The sequence below is a fragment of the Artemia franciscana genome, unplaced genomic scaffold (genome assembly GCF_032884065.1).
Source record: "Artemia franciscana unplaced genomic scaffold, ASM3288406v1 Scaffold_2101, whole genome shotgun sequence".
NCBI classification, from domain to species: domain Eukaryota; kingdom Metazoa; phylum Arthropoda; class Branchiopoda; order Anostraca; family Artemiidae; genus Artemia; species Artemia franciscana.
In genome coordinates, this window is record NW_027063113.1 from 35,517 (window position 1) to 44,738 (window position 9,222).

A 9,222-nucleotide genomic window follows, 5' to 3' on the forward strand; every position below is an offset into this window, starting at 1 on the left:
ATGATTGCAAATGGTAAAGAATGTGATTAAAGGCTCTTTTCTTATTTCAAAAGTTTTAGTTTTCGGGGGTAATAGCTACGTATGTGTAAAAAATGAAGATATTAGACTATTTTATGATTGCAAATGGTAAAGAATGTGATTAAAGGCTCTTTTCCTATTTCAAAAGTTTTAGTTTTCGAGGGTAATAGCTACGTATGTTGAAAAAATGAAAATATTAGACCATTTTATGATTGCAAATGGTAAAGAATGTGATTAATGGCTCTTTTCCTATTTCAAAAGTTTTAGTTTTCGAGGGTAATAGCTAGGTCTGTGGAAAAAATTAAAATATTAGACTATTTTAAGATTGCACATGGTAAAGAATGTGATTAAAGGCTCTTTTCCTATTTCAAAAGTTTTAGTTTTCGAGGTTAATAGCTATGTATGTTGAAAAAATGAAGATATTAGACAATTTTATGATTGAACATGGTAAAGAAGGTGATTAAAGGCTCTTTTCCTATTTCAAAAGTTTTAGTTTTCGAGGGTAATAGCTACGTATGTTGAAAAAATGAAGATATTAGACAATTTTATGATTGCACTTGGTAAAGAATGTGATTAAAGGCTCTTTTCCTATTTCAAAAGTTTTAGTTTTCGAGGGTAATAGCTACGTTTGTTGAAAAAATGAAGATATTAGACAATTTTATGATTGCACATGGTAAAGAATGTGATTAAAGGCTCTTTTCCTATGTCAAAAGTTTTAGTTTTCGAGGGTAATAGCTACGTATGTTGAAAAAATGAAGATATTAGACTATTTTATGATTGCAAATGGTAAAGAATGTGATTAAAGGCTCTTTTCCTATGTCAAAAGTTTTAGTTTTCGAGGGTGATAGCTACGTATGTTAAAAAAATGAAGATATTAGACTATTTTATGATTGCAAATGGTAAAGAATGTGATTAGAGGCTCTTTTCCTATTTCAAAAGTTTTTGTTTTCGAGGGTAATAGCTACGTATGTTGAAAAAATGAAGATATTAGACTATTTTATGATTGCACATGGTAAAGAATGTGATTAAAGGCTCTTTTCCTATTTCAAAAGTTTTAGTTTTCGAGGGTAATAGCTACGTATGTTGAAAAAATGAAGATATTAGACTATTTTGTGATTACAAATGGTAAAGAATGTGATTAAAGGCTCTTTTCCTATTTCAAAAGTTTTAGTTTTCGAGGGTAATAGCTATGTATGTTGAAAAAATGAAGATATTAGACTATTTTATGATTGCAAATGGTAAAGAATGTGATTAAAGGCTCTTTTCCTATGTTAAAAGTTTTAGTTTTCGAGGGTAATAGCTTTGTCTGTGGAAAAAATGAAGATATTAGACTATTTTATGATTTCACATGGTAAAGAATGTGATTAAAGGCTCTTTTCCTATTTCAAAAGTTTTAGTTTTCGAGGGTAATAGCTACGTATGTTGAAAAAATGAAGATATTTGACTATTTTATGATTGCAACTGGTAAAGAATGTGATTAAACGCTCTTTTCCTATTTCAAAAGTTTTAGTTTTCGAGGGTAATAGCTACGTATGTTGAAAAAACGAAGATATTAGACTATTTTATGATTGCACATGGTAAAGAATGTGATTAAAGCCTCTTTTCCTATGTCAAAAGTTTTAGTTTTCGAGGGTAATAGCTACGTATGTTGAAAAAATGAAGATATTAGACTATTTTATGATTGCAAATGGTAAAGAATGTGATTAAAGGCTCTTTTCCTATGTCAAAAGTTTTAGTTTTCGAGGGTAATAGCTACGTATGTTGAAAAAATGAAGATATTAGACTATTTTATGATTGCAAATGGTAAAGAATGTGATTAAAGGCTCTTTTCCTATTTCAAAAGTTTTAGTTTTCGAGGGTAATAGCTAGGTCTGTGGAAAAAATGAAGATATTAGACAATTTTATGATTGCACATGGTAAAGAATGTGATTAAAGGCTCTTTTCCTATGTCAAAAGTTTTAGTTTTTGAGGGTAATAGCTACGTATGTTGAAAAAATGAAGATATTAGACTATTTTATGATTGCAAATGGTAAAGAATGTGATTAAAGGCTCTTTTCCTATTTCAAAAGTTTTAGTTTTCGAGGGTAATAGCTACGTATGTTGAAAAAATGAAGATATTAGACTATTTTATTATTGCAAATGGTAAAGAATGTGATTAAAGGCTCTTTTCCTATTTCAAAAGTTTTAGTTTTCGAGGGTAATAGCTTTGTTTGTGGAAAAAATGAAGATATTAGACTATTTTATGATTACAAATGGTAAAGAATGTGATTAAAGGCTCTTTTCCTATTTCAAAAGTTTTAGTTTTCGAGGGTAATAGCTACGTATGTTGAAAAAATGAAGTTATTATACTATTTTATGATTGCAAATGGTAAAGAATGTGATTAAAGGCTCTTTTCCTATTTCAAAAGTTTTAGTTTTCGAGGGTAATAGCTACGTATGTTGAAAAAATGAAGATATTAGACTATTTTATGATTGCAAATGGTAAAGAATGTGATTAAAGGCTCTTTTCCTATTTCAAAAGTTTTAGTTTTCGAGGGTAATAGCTACGTATGTTGAAAAAATGAAGATATTAGACTATTTTATGATTGCAAATGGTAAAGAATGTGATTAAAGGCTCTTTTCCTATGTCAAAAGTTTTAGTTTTCGAGGGTAATAGCTACATATGTTGAAAAAATGAAGATATTAGACTATTTTATGATTGCACATGGTAAAGAATGTGATTAAAGGCTCTTTTCCTATTTCAAAAGTTTTAGTTTTCGAGGGTAATAGCTAAGTATGTTGAAAAAATGAAGATAATAGACTATTTTGTGATTGCAAATGGTAAAGAATGTGATTAAAGGCTCTTTTCCTATGTCAAAATTTTAGTTTTCGAGGGTAATAGCTATGTATGTTGAAAAAATGAAGATATTAGACTATTTTATGATTGCAAATGGTAAAGAATGTGATTAAAGGTTCTTTTCCTATTTCAAAAGTTTTAGTTTTCGAGGGTAATAGCTTTGTCTGTGGAAAAAATGAAGATATTAGACAATTTTATGATTGCACATGGTAAAGAATGTGATTAAAGGCTCTTTTCCTATTTCAAAAGTTTTAGTTTTCGAGGGTACGTATGTTGAAGAAATGAAGATATTAGACAATTTTATGATTGCACATGGTAAAGAATGTGATTAAAGGCTCTTTTCCTATTTCAAAAGTTTTAGTTTTCGAGGGTAATAGCTACGTTTGTTGAAAAAAATGAAGATATTAGACAATTTTATGATTGCACATGGTAAAGAATGTAATTAAAGGCTCTTTTCCTATGTCAAAAGTTTTAGTTTTCGAGGGTGATAGCTACGTATGTTAAAAAAATGAAGATATTAGACTATTTTATGATTGCAAATGGTAAAGAATGTGATTAGAGGCTCTTTTCCTATTTCAAAAGTTTTTGTTTTCGAGGGTAATAGCTACGTATGTTGAAAAAATGAAGATATTAGACTATTTTATGATTGCACATGGTAAAGAATGTAATTAAAGGCTCTTTTCCTATTTCAAAAGTTTTAGTTTTCGAGGGTAATAGCTACGTATGTTGAAAAAATGAAGATATTAGACTATTTTATGATTACAAATGGAAAAGAATGTGATTAAAGGCTCTTTTCCTATTTCAAAAGTTTTAGTTTTCGAGGGTAATAGCTACGTATGTTGAAAAAATGAAGATATTAGACTATTTTATGATTGCAAATGGTAAAGAATGTGATTAAAGGCTCTTTTCCTATTTCAAAAGTTTTAGTTTTCGAGGGTAATAGCTATGTCTGTTGAAAAAATGAAGATATTAGACTATTTTATGATTGCACATGGCAAAGAATGTGATTAAAGGCTCTTTTCCTATTTCAAAAGTTTTAGTTTTCGAGGGTAATAGCTACGTATGTTGAAAAAATGAAGATATTAGACTATTTAATGATTGCAACTGGTAAAGAATGTGATTAAACGCTCTTTTCCTATTTCAAAAGTTTTAGTTTTCGAGGGTAATAGCTACGTATGTTGAAAAAACGAAGATATTAGACTATTTTATGATTGCACATGGTAAAGAATGTGATTAAAGCCTCTTTTCCTATGTCAAAAGTTTTAGTTTTCGAGGGTAATAGCTAAGTATGTTGAAAAAATGAAGATATTAGACTATTTTATGATTGCAAATGGTAAAGAATGTGATTAAAGGCTCTTTTCCTATGTCAAAAATTTTAGTTTTTGAGGGTAATAGCTACGTATGTTGAAAAAATGAAGATATTAGACTATTTTATGATTGCAAATGGTAAAGAATGTGATTAAAGGCTCTTTTCCTATTTCAAAAGTTTTAGTTTTCGAGGGTAATAGCTACGTATGTTGAAAAAATGAAGATATTAGACTATTTTATTATTGCAAATGGTAAAGAATGTGATTAAAGGCTCTTTTCTTATTTCAAAAGTTTTAGTTTTCGAGGGTAATAGCTTTGTTTGTGGAAAAAATGAAGATATTAGACTATTTTATGATTACAAATGGTAAAGAATGTGATTAAAGGCTCTTTTCCTATTTCAAAAGTTTTAGTTTTCGAGGGTACGTATGTTGAAAAAATGAAGATATTAGACAATTTTATGATTGCACATGGTAAAGAATGTGATTAAAGGCTCTTTTCCTATTTCAAAAGTTTTAGTTTTCGAGGGTAATAGCTACGTTTGTTGAAAAAAATGAAGATATTAGACAATTTTATGATTGCACATGGTAAAGAATGTGATTAAAGGCTCTTTTCCTATGTCAAAAGTTTTAGTTTTCGAGGGTGATAGCTACGTATGATAAAAAAATGAAGATATTAGACTATTTTATGATTGCAAATGGTAAAGAATGTGATTAGAGGCTCTTTTCCTATTTCAAAAGTTTTTGTTTTCGAGGGTAATAGCTACGTATGTTGAAAAAATGAAGATATTAGACTATTTTATGATTGCACATGGTAAAGAATGTGATTAAAGGCTCTTTTCCTATTTCAAAAGTTTTAGTTTTCGAGGGTAATAGCTACGTATGTTGAAAAAATGAAGATATTAGACTATTTTATGATTGCAAATGGTAAAGAATGTGATTAAAGGCTCTTTTCCTATTTCAAAAGTTTTAGTTTTCGAGGGTAATAGCTATGTCTGTTGAAAAAATGAAGATATTAGACTATTTTATGATTGCACATGGTAAAGAATGTGATTAAAGGCTCTTTTCCTATTTCAAAAGTTTTAGTTTTCGAGGGTAATAGCTACGTATGTTGAAAAAATGAAGATATTAGACTATTTAATGATTGCAACTGGTAAAGAATGTGATTAAAAGCTCTTTTCCTATTTCAAAAGTTTTAGTTTTCGAGGGTAATAGCTACGTATGTTGAAAAAACGAAGATATTAGACTATTTTATGATTGCACATGGTAAAGAATGTGATTAAAGCCTCTTTTCCTATGTCAAAAGTTTTAGTTTTCGAGGGTAATAGCTAAGTATGTTGAAAAAATGAAGATATTAGACTATTTTATGATTGCAAATGGTAAAGAATGTGATTAAAGGCTCTTTTCCTATTTCAAAAGTTTTAGTTTTCGAGGGTAATAGCTAGGTCTGTGGAAAAAATGAAGATATTAGACAATTTTATGATTGCACATGGTAAAGAATGTGATTAAAGGCTCTTTTCCTATGTCAAAAGTTTTAGTTTTTGAGGGTAATAGCTACGTATGTTGAAAAAATGAAGATATTAGACTATTTTATGATTGCAAATGGTAAAGAATGTGATTAAAGGCTCTTTTCCTATTTCAAAAGTTTTAGTTTTCGAGGGTAATAGCTACGTATGTTGAAAAAATGAAGATATTAGACTATTTTATTATTGCAAATGGTAAAGAATGTGATTAAAGGCTCTTTTCTTATTTCAAAAGTTTTAGTTTTCGAGGGTAATAGCTTTGTTTGTGGAAAAAATGCAGATATTAGACTATTTTATGATTACAAATGGTAAAGAATGTGATTAAAGGCTCTTTTCCTATTTCAAAAGTTTTAGTTTTCGAGGGTAATAGCTACGTATGTTGAAAAAATGAAGATATTAGACTATTTTATGATTGCAAATGGTAAAGAATGTGATTAAAGGCTCTTTTCCTATTTCAAAAGTTTTAGTTTTCGAGGGTAATAGCTACGTATGTTGAAAAAATGAAGATATTAGACTATTTTATTATTGCAAATGGTAAAGAATGTGATTAAAGGCTCTTTTCCTATTTCAAAAGTTTTAGTTTTCGAGGGTAATAGCTTTGTTTGTGGAAAAAATGAAGATATTAGACTATTTAATGATTACAAATGGTAAAGAATGTGATTAAAGGCTCTTTTCCTATTTCATAAGTTTTAGTTTTCGAGGGTAATAGCTACGTATGTTGAAAAAATGAAGATATTAGACTATTTTATGATTGCAAATGGTAAAGAATGTGATTAAAGGCTCTTTTCCTATTTCAAAAGTTTTAGTTTTCGAGGGTAATAGCTACGTATGTTGAAAAAATGAAGATATTAGACTATTTTATGATTGCAAATGGTAAAGAATGTGATTAAAGGCTCTTTTCCTATTTCAAAAGTTTTAGTTTTCGAGGGTAATAGCTACGTATGTTGAAAAAATGAAGATATTAGACTATTTTATGATTGCAAATGGTAAAGAATGTGATTAAAGGCTCTTTTCCTATGTCAAAAGTTTTAGTTTTCGAGGGTAATAGCTACGTATGTTGAAAAAATGAAGATATTAGACTATTTTATGATTGCACATGGTAAAGAATGTGATTAAAGGCTCTTTTCCTATTTCAAAAGTTTTAGTTTTCGAGGGTAATAGCTAAGTATGTTGAAAAAATGAAGATAATAGACTATTCTGTGATTGCAAATGGTAAAGAATGTGATTAAAGGCTCTTTTCCTATGTCAAAAGTTTTAGTTTTCGAGGGTAATAGCTATGTATGTTGAAAAAATGAAGATATTAGACTATTTTATGATTGCAAATGATAAAGAATGTGATTTAAGGTTCTTTTCCTATTTCAAAAGTTTTACTTTTCGAGGGTAATAGTTTTGTCTGTGGAAAAAATGAAGATATTAGACTATTTTATGATTTATGGTAAAGAATGTGATTAAAGGCTCTTTTCCTATGTCAAAAGTTTTAGTTTTCGAGTGTAATAGCTACGTATGTTGAAAAAATGAAGATATTAGACAATTTTATGATTGCACATGGTAAAGAATGTGATTAAAGGCTCTTTTCCTATTTCAAAAGTTTTAGTTTTCGAGGGTAATAGCTACGTTTGTTGAAAAAAATGAAGATATTAGACAATTTTATGATTGCACATGGTAAAGAATGTGATTAAAGGCTCTTTTCCTATGTCAAAAGTTTTAGTTTTCGAGGGTGATAGCTACGTATGTTAAAAAAATGAAGATATTAGACTATTTTATGATTGCAAATGGTAAAGAATGTGATTAGAGGCTCTTTTCCTATTTCAAAAGTTTTTGTTTTCGAGGGTAATAGCTACGTATGTTGAAAAAATGAAGATATTAGACTATTTTATGATTGCACATGGTAAAGAATGTAATTAAAGGCTCTTTTCCTATTTCAAAAGTTTTAGTTTTCGAGGGTAATAGCTACGTATGTTGAAAAAATGAAGATATTAGACTATTTTATGATTACAAATGGTAAAGAATGTGATTAAAGGCTCTTTTCCTATTTCAAAAGTTTTAGTTTTCGAGGGTAATAGCTACGTATGTTGAAAAAATGAAGATATTAGACTATTTTATGATTGCAAATGGTAAAGAATGTGATTAAAGGCTCTTTTCCTATTTCAAAAGTTTTAGTTTTCGAGGGTAATAGCTATGTCTGTTGAAAAAATGAAGATATTAGACTATTTTATGATTGCACATGGCAAAGAATGTGATTAAAGGCTCTTTTCCTATTTCAAAAGTTTTAGTTTTCGAGGGTAATAGCTACGTATGTTGAAAAAATGAAGATATTAGACTATTTAATGATTGCAACTGGTAAAGAATGTGATTAAACGCTCTTTTCCTATTTCAAAAGTTTTAGTTTTCGAGGGTAATAGCTACGTATGTTGAAAAAACGAAGATATTAGACTATTTTATGATTGCACATGGTAAAGAATGTGATTAAAGCCTCTTTTCCTATGTCAAAAGTTTTAGTTTTCGAGGGTAATAGCTAAGTATGTTGAAAAAATGAAGATATTAGACTATTTTATGATTGCAAATGGTAAAGAATGTGATTAAAGGCTCTTTTCCTATGTCAAAAATTTTAGTTTTTGAGGGTAATAGCTACGTATGTTGAAAAAATGAAGATATTAGACTATTTTATGATTGCAAATGGTAAAGAATGTGATTAAAGGCTCTTTTCCTATTTCAAAAGTTTTAGTTTTCGAGGGTAATAGCTACGTATGTTGAAAAAATGAAGATATTAGACTATTTTATTATTGCAAATGGTAAAGAATGTGATTAAGGCTCTTTTCTTATTTCAAAAGTTTTAGTTTTCGAGGGTAATAGCTTTGTTTGTGGAAAAAAATGAAGATATTAGACTATTTTATGATTACAAATGGTAAAGAATGTGATTAAAGGCTCTTTTCCTATTTCAAAAGTTTTAGTTTTCGAGGGTACGTATGTTGAAAAAATGAAGATATTAGACAATTTTATGATTGCACATGGTAAAGAATGTGATTAAAGGCTCTTTTCCTATTTCAAAAGTTTTAGTTTTCGAGGGTAATAGCTACGTTTGTTGAAAAAAATGAAGATATTAGACAATTTTATGATTGCACATGGTAAAGAATGTGATTAAAGGCTCTTTTCCTATGTCAAAAGTTTTAGTTTTCGAGGGTGATAGCTACGCATGTTGAAAAAATGAAGATATTAGACTATTTTATGATTGCACATGGTAAAGAATGTGATTAAAGGCTCTTTTCCTATTTCAAAAGTTTTAGTTTTCGAGGGTAATAGCTACGTATGTTGAAAAAATGAAGATATTAGACTATTTTATGATTGCAAATGGTAAAGAATGTGATTAAAGGCTCTTTTCCTATTTCAAAAGTTTTAGTTTTCGAGGGTAATAGCTATGTCTGTTGAAAAAATGAAGATATTAGACTATTTTATGATTGCACATGGTAAAGAATGTGATTAAAGGCTCTTTTCCTATTTCAAAAGTTTTAGTTTTCGAGGGTAATAGCTACGTATGTTGAAA